At 39.5% G+C, this 14,082-nt stretch overlaps 1 long non-coding RNA gene across 1 annotated transcript in view; it reads right to left on the bottom strand.

Annotated features, from left to right (window-relative positions):
- Positions 1 to 14,082, bottom strand: part of LOC113620130 (uncharacterized) — a 37,353-nt gene that overhangs the window by 21,971 nt on the left and 1,300 nt on the right. Inside the window, exons 2-4 of the long non-coding RNA XR_003432671.1 lie at positions 10,225 to 10,358; positions 4,106 to 5,320; positions 2,361 to 2,891 (exon numbers count right to left, since the gene is read on the bottom strand). This is a non-coding gene — a long non-coding RNA (uncharacterized LOC113620130). The remainder of the gene's footprint in view (positions 1 to 2,360; positions 2,892 to 4,105; positions 5,321 to 10,224; positions 10,359 to 14,082) is intronic.

Genomic DNA, 14,082 nt, shown 5'->3' on the forward strand with positions numbered 1-14,082 from the left:
ATTTCAAGCAATCACAGAGCAGAAGAAAAGGAAAACAATTTAAGGAATTGTGTCTCTTGGAAGCAGACATGAAAAGGTAATTTGGGGCTAAAACTTTTATTGGGGGATAAGGGGTGATGATGTCCATGAAAGACAAGGGAGCAAGAAGCAGGTCTGGGTAAAGAAAGATATTAGGTGATAGTGCACATCTGAACCTTGTGAAAGGAAAGCAGGGAGGGGGAAGGATTGGGCAGAGGAGCTGTAGGCAAACTCTCCACCAGCCCATCAGGAACTGCAGATAGAAGACTGCTGTGTCCTGCCACAGATAGAAGCCCCCCGCCACTGCCATGCTCAGACATTGGCTGAGGACTTCCCAGAAAGTTTGTGGCCTTGGCCCAAAGCTGAGGTGGTGACTGTCTCACTGTGGATTTAATTTGCATATCCTGGATGATTAGTGATATGAACACCTTTTAATGTGTCTGTTGGCCATCTACATATCTTCTTTGGAGAAGGATGGCTATTATCAAAAAACCCAAAAGATAACAAGCGTTGGGAAGGATGTGGAGAAAAGAGAAGAGTAGTACTCTGTTGGTGGGAATAGAAACTGGTATAGCCACTATGGAAAATAGTATGCAGGCTCCTCAAAAAATTAAAAATAGAATTACTTCCAGGTATATATCCAAGGGACTTGACATCAGGATCTTGAAGAGATACACCCATGTTTATTGTAGCATTATTCATGATAGCCATGGAAACAACCTAAATGTCCATCAACGGACAGTGTAAACTATCTTTCAATTTAATACCATTTTAGTCCTCCATTTTGTGCTAACTACTGCATCTTGTAATATATTGTACTATGTGTGAGGTGCTAGTGCATCTTTTCTAGTATCATATAAAGCACATGTCGGTGCCAATGAATTAATTCAGTTCAAATTTTTTCTATGAATCAATGCAACACTGTAATGCATTTATTTGAATATCTTAAGAAAACATCACAGGTTATGACATCTATGTAAGTTTAATTGATAATTATATTGAAATTAATGATTTTACAGTGAAAATATTAACTTATTTTTCTAGTTCAGCAACATAAATATGAAAAATTTTTATTATTTAAAATAAAGACATAGAGTGGAAATGGTAAAGTTAGTATTGTAACTGGAGCAATAAAGAAAAAAGAAGGGGCTTCCCTGGTGGTGCAGTGGTTAAGAATCCGCCTGCCAATGCGGGAAACATGGGTTTGAGCCCTGGTCCGGAAGTTCCCACATGCTGTGGAGCAACTAAGCCCGTGCGCCACAACTACTGAAGCCTGCGCGCCTAGAGCCCGTGCTCCGAAATAAGAAGCCTGTGCACCACAACGAAGAGTAGCCCCTGCTCACCGCAACTAGAGGAAGCCCGCGCACAGCATGAAGACCCAACGCAGCCAAAAATAAAATTAATTAATTAATAAAATAAAAGAAAAAGAAAGAAGGCAGACAGTTTGCCATAAATATCACATTAAATGGAAAGTGAAACTTGCTGGGGCCAAAAAAATAGCTGTTTGTTGTATAAAATTGATAAAATAAGATACGTGACTCTATGCATTTGTTTAAACCTATACAGAGTTGATGTTTTTGTGAGGGTGCTTTTAGATAAGATTAACATTTAAATGAGCACACTTGCATAAAGCATAGTATTGCCTTTCACAATGCAGGTGGCCCTGTTCAATCAGTTAAAGGCCTGAATAGAACAAAAGACTGACCTCCCCTGAGCACGAAGGAATTTTCCAGATGGCCTTCAGACTTGAACCATAACATCTGCTCTTCCCTCGGTCTCCAGCCTGCCAGCCCACCCTGAGGATCTTGGACTTGCCAGCCTCCATAATCACGTGAGCCAATTCCTTAAATAAATCTCTCTATACACACCCTACTGGCTCTGTTTCTCTGGATAACCCTGACTAGTGTACACTGCAGCCCATACCACCACTGAGTAGGTGGGCCCCATACTTTTTTTTTTTTGCGGTACACGGGCCTCTCACTGTTGTCGCCTCTCCCATTGCGGAGCACAGGCTCCAGACGCGCAGGCTCAGCGGCCATGGCTCACGGGCCTAGCCGCTCCACGGCATGTGGGATCTTCCCGGACCAGGGCACGAACCCGTGTCCCCTGCATCGGCAGGCGGACTCTCAACCACTGCACCACTAGGGAAGCCCTCTGTCATACTTTTATTCCCATGGTTGGCCCGGGAATTTCCCTCCTTTGGACTTCCCTTTTGATGGCCCTGTTTCTGAGAAGGGAGTCAGTCTAATAACTGACATCCTCAGAGATTGTCAACCTGGGTCCCCACAGAGAGTTTAAGGTCAACCCTTGGAAAGCACAGTGTTGAAGGGGCAGAAACGCACCTGTGAGTGTTCCACCTTCCTGTTAATGATCCTCTTCCTGGCCCTGCTGATGCTAAGAGACAAAAAAAGAATGAGAGTCGGGGACTTCATTCTCATTCCCCTTTCTCTAGACAACATGCAGATATTCATTATTCACGAATACTACGCTTTAGTATTCTGTATTCAATTTGTTACGATCAGTTTTCCATTTCTGTTCTTCATTTCTTGAAGTGGATACAGTAATTTTTCATTGTTTCTTGCCTAAAAAACTCAAGTACCAAAGGTTTCCTGCTCGAGGTCTTCAGTTGACATTCCCACCAGCAGTCCTTGGCTGAAGAAGGGCACAGATCCTCAGACCTTCAGAAACATCTATGCTCCATTCAGTGGGATTCTGTTCCCTGAGCATCCGTGGGATAGCATCTGATCAGAGGCTCAGCACTGCTCTCCAGGTCAGCCCTCACACAGGGAGAGGATTATCCCAGAGGCAGCTGAGACAGAAGGCAGCTGATGAACAACGTTGAGAAATGTTTCTTCTCGGGTGTCCTGAAAGATCTTAAAAAACCAAATTATCACCCCTGATTAATGGTGTTTGGGATTTACCCTGGAAACCTCTACCACACCCAGGAAGATGGTCTGCGAATTTCGCATGCAAGTCTCAGTCTCCACTCTGACCTCTGAGCCACCCAACTTTTTCCCCTAGAAGGATGGTATCCTATTACTTTCTGAGAGTTTTCAAGTGTCTTGCTGCTCCTGGGAGCTGTTCCAAATTAAAGGAGACCAGAGAAACATGATAAGTAAAGGATCAGAAATATGTGATCCTTAATTGTATCCTGTACTGGAGGGAAAACAGGCTGTAAAGGACATTGCTGAGTGGGTGAACTGACAAAACTGAAATAGAGATGGTAGATAAGACAGAGGTCCCGTGTTGATGTTAAATCAGTTAAGCTGCTAACCCTGCTGTGGATTTTTAAGGGAATAGCCTTTTTCTTAGGAGATACACATAAAGTATTTAAAAGCAAAGGGCCATGATGTATGCGACTCAATTTCAAAAGTATGGGACGAAGAATAATGTTTACACAGAAAGAGAGCACACAGGACAAATTATAAACGGTAAGTGCAGCTGGGTAAAGGCTATTGGGCAGTCTTTTTCTATAAGACTTGCAAATTTTCTCTAAGTTTCAAACTGCAAGTCTTCTATAAGTTTCAAACTGTTTCCTAATAAACAGTTCTAAGAAATGGTCCATCGATCAGTCCTGCTGAGCTTTAACTCCTTTTGAGATACATACATTGATGCCCACAGCTGTCACCATCACATCCAACTCCTCAAAGTGAGATATCCCAACTTTAAAAAAAATGGTTTTTATATCTTCATTGGAGTATAATTGCTTTACAATGCTGTGTTAGTTTCTGCTGTATAACAAAGTAAATCAGCTATAAATATACATACATCCCCATATACCCTCCCTCTTGAGTCTCCCTCCCACCCTCCCTATCCCACCCCTCTAGGTTGGTCACAAAGCATCGAGCTGATCTCCCTGTGCTATGCGGCTGCTTCCCACTAGCCATCCATTTTACAAGAAATCCCAGCTTTTAAACAGTTTTATTAGGTTCTGTCTCAGACAAAAACACTAGGATCTTCTTATTACAACTGTGGTTCTAAACATTTTCAACATGGATTTTAAAAATTATTGGAAAATGCAAATGAAATAAAAATACATACATGTAAAAATATCAAATAAAAGGATCACATTAATATGAGTTCAAACCTTTGCCCTGTAACATGCCAACAGAGTGATGTGGGAAATGTCATTTTACTTCTTTCTTTTTCTGTTTCTTTATCTGGAAGGTAGAGATAAAAGTCCTCAGTCACATGAGAAACAGTAGTTATGATTAAGAATACTAATAAAACCAATAGGAGCTTTACCGCACCTGAAATGTCTTTATTCAAAACACCCCAATTTTTCTGAGTGCACCTGGCACAGCTCCTAGTCCAATAATCCACAGGACACAGTCCTACAAGCCTATATAGATTGATTCTCCTCAACAAGATGAAGTGCTCCGGTCTTATTTCTGTATGTTAATATCACTGCCCCATAATGCTGTTCTGCTGAAAACCAACTCAAGGCAGAGGTCGCCCCACTTCAGCCTTTTATGGGACCCTCCTGAGAGTTCTTTCACCTCAGGGTTTTTTCTCTTCCACTGAAACCCGCTCACAGTGTTGGGTTAACAGATTTCACTTGAACTCTATTTCTCTTCAAAGCGTTTCTACGTTGGGATAAAGCTGCCCTATGTTTGCTTTACCATATGCATCATTGCTGATTTGTGGTTCTTTTCCCTTCATATTTACTGTTGTCATTTTCTACTAACAGAAACATTTTGTTCCCAGCCTCCTACAGAGGAGAAACAAATATTCAGGTATAGGTATCCACTCCTCTGCACTCTGTGCATTACTATAAATATCTAGAAAGAAACCTATAGCTAGAAAGAAATCTATAGTTGCACGGAGAGTTCAAACTGTATTTGAAAATTGCAGACTGCCAAACCTGGGGATGAACCTGTGCTTCACCAGATCCTTGAAATTCCCAATTTGAAAGCTTAAACCAATGAAACATAAGCCTTTATCATGTATCTCAATGCTAATCACTGAATGATTTTTCTTAAAAAGGAAAGAATACAAAGGTTTTAGCACGTAGCATACGTAGTTCCAAATATATACCAATATCAACATGTTTTTAGAGAAGTTTCTTTTAAAGTAATTTTTTTTGGCTCAAACCCAATTTTTTCCAGGTGCTACTTTTAGGAACTCCTACGTAGACTCAGTATTTTAGGGTTTCATATAATAAAATCACATTTGAGAAACATGAAAAACTTTTCAAGTCATAACATAAATGAAAGTGATATGATAACCAGTATTTCTGCTTTCTGCCCACCTTCTCCCAAAGAGTAATCACCTGTACTGCAGGGAGTCAGACAAGAGATTTCTAGAATAAAACATAAGGATTATAAAAATGTACATTAGACTTAGAAAAGAATCTAAGGGGTAAATAAATTAGTTTATTTAATACAATAAGAAACTAGGCCCACAGAAGGTTTGTCCCAGGACTCCTCGTCTAGAGACGGCACATCCAGGTCTACCTTGGTCTCCTTGCTCCTGGCCTGGTCCTGTTTCATGGCCCTGCACATTCCACCCATTCTACAGCCCTGTCACCAACATCTCTCCCCTTCATCAAGGACTTCTCAGGGCTTTCTAGACAGGCTGCTTCAGAACGAACATCTTTAAAAGTCATTATTTCCACTCCAGTTGTTTTCCTTCTGTGATACTAAGATTCTTTTCAATTCTAATGGAAATATCCCATTCTTGTTCCCTGAAATGCAATTTGATAGCATTCGCATCTAGGAGTCCTTATTTCTGTTCTTTTATCTCCATTTATGCAACTTTATTGAACTACTGAATGAGAGGGACTATGATAGATGCGGAGGATATAAAGTCAAGTAAGACAAAGCTCGTGCCAGAAAGAACTGTGTTCCTTGAGTTATTTCTACTGTCATTACTGAGGCTATCTACCAATTGGCAATTCTCTTGGTTCTTCCTGCTTTTTTTCTATTTGACATGAACACTGGGTGGCATTTGTTCACATGAGTACTAATACTGTCTGCCCATCTATCCATCAGTTCATTCTGCCGTCTGTCCATCCACCTATTTATCCCATCAGCTGAAGATACCATTCTGTTGCCTAGGGCACCCATTTGCCTGATTTATTAGTTGGCCTAGCATAGGCATGTTGAATTATATCACCTACTTCTCGTAATGAATGGTCTTTTGTCCACGGGGGAAATAGTTTGGAGTTAACGTAAGATGAAAACCTGGAATACGGTGGTTTTTTACTCTTGTCCCCTCAGGATGATCATTTTGTTAAGGTGCTTCTTCTGTCATTTTTTAAAACTATAAAATGACATTTAAAAATAGTACCATATAATCAAATCTTCTCAAAACACCAGAAAAGAAGGAGTAAACCTCTAGAAACTTGAGTCTTCATGTTCTTAATGGTTAGTCTCTTAATTAACAGCTTAGAGATCCCATCTGCTGTCAAAATAATTGGGCCATCTTTTCACTTATTTTTTATATGACCTCAAAAGACTCCCAGTTTTTTTTTTCCTTCCTGGAGATTAACTTTACTTCCCCACATTACCTTCCTCATAAAGTGTTTCAATACACATTCTAACTCAAGGGAAAACTGAAAGAAAAAAAAAAGTGATTTCTTTGTTAAAATACAAGAGCCTACTTGACAGGGAAGGGCTCTGAAATAAAGAGAGCAGCCTTGTTAAAACTTTGAGCTGTGCCTGAACACATCCTAAAATGTTTAAATTGTCTGTTCCGGTAATAAATTATAAGCTTGGTAGTTTAAAGCCAACTCCCATCGACCAATAAAATGGAAAATATTGGAGTAGGCCAGATACCAGGTTTCAGTGAACAGCTTCTGCATGAATTGAAATGAGAAATGTTCAGTACCAGTGACAGCAAACAAAAACTAGATTTAAAAAATGCCTGGAGGATATGTGATTCACGAGAATTATGGAATTTGTTTCTGCTTCCAGATAAAGACTATTAATAAATTATAAGCACGTCAAATGTAGCTGCTGATACAATAATAAATACTGATACAAAGCAAAGCTCAGAATACCTTCTTTTGCAGGCTGAATCTTGTAGTCCAGTCTGGCAGCACTATGTTACTCAGACTTTACCAAGGGAAACCTTTCTTTTTTTCTTTAGATTAAGCAGCAGTAACAGAAAGCACTGTGTGTTTCTAATAAGGCATTGTTCACAAGAGTTCACAAGAGTAATGGACTCTTAGGTAGACAAGATTTTGTATAACGCTAAGTCCCCAAAGATCAAACGATTGGTACCCCTAAAAGAAGCAATCATATCGTTAACAGAAGTAAAAGAAGGTGAGCTTAGATGCTTGCATTCTTGGTGTTTCGTGTAAACCACAAAATTTAAGAATCTACTTCCACTTTCCTGCACAAAATAGTAATATCTGATCTTTGATTTTCAACTGATTATTTACATTCCTGCTCTTTGCTTTCCTACTCAAGGTACTTCCATTTTGAAACCTTCATGACAAAGCTATTTTTGTGTGTGTGACTGTCTTTGACTTTTACTATACACTAAAATCTGGAAGGTGGTATGTAATAAAAGGACTCCCAGTCTGGAAACTGGAAAGCCTGTACTCTGGTTCAGTATCTACCTTGCGTTAGCTGTGAGACCATGGGGAATTCATTCACCGTCTCCGTACCTCTATGTTTTCACTTATGACCTGAGAAAATTGGCTTGGATGGCCTGTACAATCCCTCCTAACTGTAAATTATGACTTCGGAAGCTCTAGCTTTATGTCTTCAAGAAAGCTGACAAGTTTGAGTCCATCCTATCTTTGACTTTTTTTAAGCTTAAATGAGCTTTGGTGTGACTTCCCAGATAAAACTAGAAATGAAGTGAAACGTGCTCTAGCTAACTGGACTAGGTCTTCATCCCATCTTCCTATTGAAGAGAAGAGCAGCTTTGCAAACTCCAGTTACTCCATCCTCCATCCATCCTGAATTACACCAGGCCATTTGCTTTAACACAGTTTCCCTTTTATCATTCTTCTACATCCAATCTTTCCATACTTCCTGTTGGCTATTGCTTCAACTCTAAGTATTCCCGTCTGACTGAGGGACCCTCACTATCACCATCTCCTACCACTCCCCCTTACATACCTTTTTTCACAAGTTCCCACTGCTGTAAGCAGCTAGTCACTTCTCCCCGCAGCCGCTAATGAATTCTCCAAACACTATGCCTTCACTCCTGTCATTATCCAGTTTCTCTCTTCTTCATCCATCTGGTTCACATTCCAACAGAATTTATGGTGATTACTGAGCACATGACATGGGACAAGGCAACTGAGAACCTGACTTTTATCTCATTTTAATTAATTAATTAAAGTTCTAATGGCCACATGTGGCTAGTGGCTAACATATTGGCCAGTAAAGCTCTAGATTATACCATCATTTGACATCTAGCTCAAATTCCACTTCTTGCAGGATAAGTTTCGTTAAAATTACCTCCAAAACTTAAAAAAAAAAACCCGAGAGATGTCTAAGCCCCATCCGCAGATCCTCTAATCTAATTGATCTGGGGTGGGACCTGGCCATGAATATTTTTTGCAGGCTCCCAGACTATTCCAGGGGGCAGCCAGGGCAGACCACTGCTCTGTGAAACCCATTCAGGCTTCTCATGCCTCAGTAGTTGCTGGCTGTCTCTGAAACTCTGCACAATAGTCTGAATCATTCAAGTTAGCGTTTCTTTTTACCGCTACCTTCAGTTTTTTTTACCTGGTTGGAAACACCTTTTTCTTGTTTTGTCCACTGAGGCTACTGCCACTCATGGCAGGTTCTGGATACATTTTTGATTATGGAACAGTTTTCACTTATTATACATAGCCTTGAAATGCAAAATATTTATAGCTTTTGATTTTATAAACCTAAATGGGGGTTTCTATCCTGCCTTTAAATCATTACCATGTATTGTAGTGAGTCTATTAATGAGACTTCTGTGCTAGACTGTAAGCTCCATAAGAGCAGGGGCCACTGCCCTTCATCAATGTATTCCTGCTACCTAGAACCTAATCTAACACATAGAGGTATTTAATAAATCATTGCTGAATGAATCATTTAATGAAATAAGTACTTGAATAAATACAGTTAAAGTCACACCAGTGTATTGTCTTCTTCATGGAAAGTGAGCATACAGTCATCTGTACCTTGAGGTGGTGTGCGTGTGTGTGTGCACGTGTGTACATGGGCAAGTGTAGGCACATGCATGGGTGTATGTGCATGCATGTGCGCCTATATATATATATATACACACATATATATACACACACACATATATGTTGTGTGTGTGTGTTTCACATGCCCAATCACTGTGAGCGTCCTTAAGAGGATCCAATAGTTGCTGAGTATTCCAAAGAATCCTTCAGCACCTCTTAGCTCTGCACAGCTGGTAGCTCTGCTCTCCGTAGCTATCGTCCTGGGAAATATGGTTATTAATACTGAGTGAACAGATGGTGCAGGGTGTGTTACTTAAGACGGTTTTGCCAGGAGGTAAATTTACGCTTTATAAATGTACTTCAAAACTATGCTATTTGATTTAATCACTTAATGCAAAGACAGCTGCATACTATATTTGCCTTAACTGCAGTTCTATGGGTTATCTGCCAATCTGTTAATTACAGTATTTTGAAAGGCTTCAGGAAAAAAAAAAAAAACAGTAATTATACAGATTGGGACGGGGGGAGGAATATTTTTGAAGCCTAAATTCAGACATTCATTCCCAGCGAACACAAACTTATTGAAGATTTAGAAAACCTGCTAAGAAAGTGGGAGTAGATGTGATGGCTTTCGTTTGAAAGGGACTTACGTGTGTGTTCTCAGTCTGCATTAGTTACTGTGGGTAACTGCCAGGGAGATGGGAATGGAGGGCTGTTCAGCTGGACAGAGCCCCAGCGCGCAATCGCCAAGGTCTCTGAGCAACTGCTCAATTCCTTGAAATTAAAAAGAGGAAGGAGTGGTAGAAGTGACAGGAGGGGGAGGAAGAGAGGGAGAAGGGGGAGGGGGGAGGGAGATGGAGAGGAGGTTCAACTTTAATTGTAAACATGATTCTGCCCTCGATGTTCCCATACTTTCCCATAATCTGCTTGCTCCCTGAGCCCTCTGTGCGTAAGTCCTCTCTGCTAAACAGTTGCAGCAATGATTAAGCAAATTTAATTAATACTGTATCAGCAAAGAGGAATATTTTAAGCTTAGCCTGACAACTTCCTTTTCTTGCCAAGGACTAGATGCCACATACTTGTAGGAGAAGTCTGGCCCGTTTCTCCTATCCTCTGGGAATTCATGTTCAATGAATTTCATTGCCATTTTAAGAACAAGGTTTCTTCTCTATGGGCAACTGTACCAGGATGAAAGGATTGAACGAGACCCAGCCTGTAAAACAAAGAATTGGGGAAAGAGTGTTACAGATTATCTGGTCCAACTCTCTCTTTTCACAGACGAAGAAACTGGGGACCAAATTCTTAATTGATTCACTTTCCCAAATTAGTTAAAGAATAATGGGGCTTTGACCAGGAACACTCTTCTATCAGTTTAGGCCCTTTTCTCACGCATCACACGTGTATAAGGCTGTAAAGTAACAAGAAGTAAAACAGAAAGAGCAGAGAATTAATTTTCCTGTGCTATTCCAGTACATGACTGGCTGGGGCTGCCTTTGGGCAAAAGGAGAAGGCAGCAATAATAATAGTCATCCTAACTGACTGCCTAGGGCCTCCACGTTCCACAGCTTCCAGTGTCATCCACACTGAGAATGCTGCCCTGTGGAATTGTGCATCACAGCCTGAATGCCACCTCCTCTGTGCTAGGTACCTTCCGAACTTCATCTCAGTTAAAACTACCAACAACCAACGATACAAACATCTCTTACACTTCACAGACAGGGCTCTCAGAGCTTGAGTAACTTGCTTAAAGTCACACAACTGATTTCCAGTAGAGTCTAATATTCAGACTTGGACTTACTGGATCAAAAGATACGTGTCTTCCCAAGAAAATGTTTGTTTCTTGGCAACCTCCTTCCAAAATGGACTAAAAATACTTCCTTCAATTCTCTGAGGCTTTTTACTGTGTCGGTTCTCGCCAGTCTAGCGCCATCTTGTGGCGTGCTACTCCTAGGCTACTCTGCACTACAGTTTATCTGACCATCATCTCGTCTTCACAGCCAGGCTCTATGCAACGTTCAACAAGCCTCAAGAGATGAACTGATACGTGCTTAGACAAGGTCGTCAAAGCAGCCATCGATAACTCATATCCTTTTTTGCAGGCAGTGTACATTTCCATACAGTCTTGGTTAAGCTGATACACAGGTGCCCGCCTGACCTAGTGGAGTAGAATTACTTTAACTTCTTGTGTTAGGCAGAAGGAGAGGATAATGCCAAGGTTGGCAGGTGAAGAGGTATTAGAGGGGGCAGGCCTGGCTTTTGATATGTCGCAAATCATATTTAACTGAATATCGTACCTAATCTATGAGGGAGCTAGAAGGTACTTATATCTTTGGTCGGCTCTAGTATTCCATTTCCTTGAGGCTATTTAGATGAAAATCATCAACATGGCCATCTCTCTGGGCCCTCATATCTCTGCTTTCAACTCTTATTATATATTTTAAAAAGTGTTTTACTTTTTTTAAATGTATGCCTATAATCACAATTTTCATGTTTTAGGGCAACATCATTATCAATATTCTCTGACCTCTGTTTTCTCTGTTTCTTTGACTTTTTGTAGTATCTCAAATTAAAAAAAAAATTAGATGTCTTTGAATGAAGCAAATTTATCCTCTACAATTAAAGGAAGTTCATGCATAAGAGACCAGCATTCCAAAATAGGAGTTTGGTTTATACTGAAGTGCTTTATGTAACAGGAGAGAGAGAGAGAGAGACAGAGAGAGAGAGAGAGAGAGAGCGCGCGCGCACACAAGTGTGCTTCTTTACAGTATAAAATTGCTTTCAGGAAAGTTGTGCAACTAGCCCAATTACCCATTTCCGTTCTTCCAAAGAAGGCATTGTCCCTAGGAAGTATGTTGACTCTGGGGAATTCCAGCTGTTTAGAGATTCACAGCCCCACATACAAAATCTAAGTGCCTCCTGGCATCCTTGTTTAACCAGCACAACATTTTGCAATCCTTTTCTTGGATACTGTGATTTAGAGTTTAAAAAAAAATCTCCTACTGTTATCAAAAATAAAATCTGTGTCTGTGTCTCCCATTATCCTTGTTGCTTTGGAATGATTTCTGAAACAAGGGAGCAAAATCAACTTTACTCAATCATCTAACAAATGGAAGCCCTCTCTTTATAGATCATTTGTGTTTTTCTTATTTATATTTCATTTTATTTAAAAAAATCTAGTTAAGTGTTATTTTTAAAATGGAGAAAAAACACCACACCCACTCAAATATAGTCATTAGATCTTTGTCACAAAAAAAAGGCAAATAAATAGAAAAAGGATGCTCTTTTCAACAAATGGTGCTGGAACAATTAGACAGTCATATGCAAAAAAAAATGAATCTAGTCACAGACTTCATACTCTTCACAAAAAATAACCCAAAATGTGTTATAATCCTAAATGTAAATAAGGTTCAAAACTATAAACCTTCTAGAAGATAACATGGGAGAACCTCTAGGTGCCCTTGCGTCTGGCAATGAGTTTTCAGATGCAACATCAAAAATATGAGAAAATATAAGAAAAATTGATGTTAGACTTAATTAAAATTAAAAATTTTGCTCTGTGAAAGAGAATAAAAGACAAGCCAAGGACTGGGAGAAAATATTTGCAAAACACATATCTGACAGGTGATTTGCATCCAAAATAGAGAAAGGACCCTTAAAACTCAACAATAAGAAAACAAGCAACACAATTTAAAAATGGGCAACACATCTAAGCAGACATCTACCAAAGATATACAGGTGGAAAAGCATATGAAAATACTCTCAACATCACTGGTCATAAGGAAAATTGAAAACTGAAACAACAGTGACATACCACTACACATTTAGGATGGCTAAAATACAAAATGCTGACAACACCAAATGCTGGTGAGGATACAGAACAAGAGGAATTCCCATTCACTGCTGGCGGGACTGCAGAAGAGTGCAGCCATTCTGGAAGAAAGTTCGGCAGTTTCTTACAAAAGTAAACATACTGTTAACACATGACCCACCATTTGCACTCCTAGGTATTTACCTTATTGAGTTGAAAACTTACGTCCACACAAAAACCGGCACAGGAAAGTTAGGCAGATTTATTCATAATGTCAGAAACTGGAAGAAACCAAGATGCCCCTTAATAGGTGGATGGATAAACAAACTGTGGTACATGGAATGGAGTATGTTTGGCAATAAAAAAATTGAGCGATCAAGCCACCAAAACCATGAAGGAATCTTAATGGCCTATTGCTAAGTGAAAGAAGCCAGTCTAAAAAGGCCACATCCTATATGATTCCAACTATATGACATTCTGAAAAAGGCAGAGCCCTAGAAATAGTAAAACAATCAGTAGTTGCCAGAGGTAAGGGGAAGAGATGAACAGGTAAAAGTCAGGGGATTTTTAGGATGATGAAACTATTCTTTATTATGCTGCAATGGTAGATAAATGACACTATATATTTTTCAAGAGCCAAAGAACTGTCTAATATAAAGCATGAACCTTAATCTAAACTATGGATCTCAGTTAAGAATAATGTGTCAATATTTGTTTGTTAATTATAGCAAATATATCACATCAATGCAAGATATTAATAATAGGGAAAACTGTGTGTCAGGGGAGGCACATATGGCAACTCTATACTATCTATTCAAGTAAAGGTATTTTTTAAACATCACTGTTATTTTGAAAGGCAAAAGCTTTGGGTGATGATGCTTTCATTCATGAAGTTCTTTGGACAATCTTTTTTCAGACTACCTTGAGAGGCTGTGCTGCATTTTTTTGAACATCTTCAACAGTAGCAAGCATTATTTTTCCTCTGAGTATCTGAAATAATCAGAAGTCATTAAAATATAACATAAGAGAAAACTTTCGTTTATAAATTTAGGAAACGCAAAAGTAAATATGTTTATGGAATAAATCTGTCAAAGATGGATTCTAAAAAGGTTATGTGCAGTGGCGATTT

This window comes from Aethalodelphis obliquidens, unplaced genomic scaffold (assembly GCF_003676395.1).
Source record: "Aethalodelphis obliquidens isolate GAN/ISIS:26980383/991018 unplaced genomic scaffold, ASM367639v1 scaffold7, whole genome shotgun sequence".
Classification (NCBI taxonomy): domain Eukaryota; kingdom Metazoa; phylum Chordata; class Mammalia; order Artiodactyla; family Delphinidae; genus Aethalodelphis; species Aethalodelphis obliquidens.